Raw genomic sequence first — 1,086 nt, 5'->3', positions numbered from 1 at the left:
TCAGAGAATCTTCCATGGCAGTCTGAAGTAAAGCCAGGAGCAATATCTGTTTTATAATTACTATAAAGTGTGTTTTATGGGTTGTGATGTGAAATTTTCATGGCACTATTTTTTTTTCTCCATCCATGGGATTTTCCAGGCAAGAGTACTGGAGTGGGTTGCCATTTCCTTCTCCAGGGGATCTTCCCAACCCAGGAATCGAACCAAGGTCTCCTGCATTGCAGACAGACTCTTTATCGCCTGAGCTACATCTGTAACATATAGATACCTTTTCTTTACCCCAGCCTTTACTGAGCTCCTTCCAATTCTCTTTATTCAACTTTGGTGCTTTGATCAGTTTGTCATTAATTAATGTATAATCTCATGTATCTCTTTTTTATAATTCATTTACTTATTTTTGGATGTGCTGGGTCTTTGTGTTTTTTTTTTTTTTTTTTTTTTAATATACAAAGAGCTAGTATTGTTTCCGCCTAAGGTTGATGTGCTGAATGAGCCATCTAAGGAAGTTTGGTTAGTCCAACTTAATGAAGCCGATGTCCTTCGCATACTGGCGGAAACACTGGCGGCACATATTGAGGCCGTATTTCCGGATCAGACCGTGCCGGTTTGAGCAGACCCGGCAAGAGCGAGAACCCTGGCCGAATTTTCTCGGATGGCTCCAGTAGAGCTTCTGGTGACCCATGTTGCCTTCTCGGCTGCAACGAGGTAAAAGGAACGAGGGCTGGGTCTTTGTTACTGTGTGACCTTCTCTCTAGTTGTGGCTATTCTCTAGTTGTGGTGCACAGGCTCTAGGGCACGTCGGGTTCAATAGTGGTAACTCCTGGGTTCTAGAGCACAGGTTCAATGGCTGTGGCTTGTAGGCTTAGCTCTCTGCAGCATGTGGAATACTCTTGAATCAGGGATTGAACCATGATCTCTTTACCACTGAGTCACCAGGGAAGCCCTCAGATACCTCTTTTGAAATTCTAAAGTCCTGGTATAGAACACATGTAGTAAATATTTATTCATTAATTAAGCATGTTCCTGTCATAGTTTTACCTTTGAGCATAATTCTTGAGTCAGTCATTTCTTCTGGAATTTCAATGT

At 42.2% G+C, this 1,086-nt stretch overlaps 1 pseudogene; it reads right to left on the bottom strand.

Annotated features, from left to right (window-relative positions):
* Window positions 1-463: 463 nt before the first annotated feature.
* Window positions 464-720, bottom strand: LOC113880976 (annotated as a pseudogene).
* Between the last annotated feature and the right edge of the window lie 366 nt (window positions 721-1,086).

Source organism: Bos indicus x Bos taurus, chromosome 2 (assembly GCF_003369695.1).
Source record: "Bos indicus x Bos taurus breed Angus x Brahman F1 hybrid chromosome 2, Bos_hybrid_MaternalHap_v2.0, whole genome shotgun sequence".
In the NCBI taxonomy this organism is placed as follows: domain Eukaryota; kingdom Metazoa; phylum Chordata; class Mammalia; order Artiodactyla; family Bovidae; genus Bos; species Bos indicus x Bos taurus.
The sequence above is the reverse complement of the archived record's forward strand: the minus strand, read 5'-3'. Positions and strand labels throughout refer to the sequence as shown.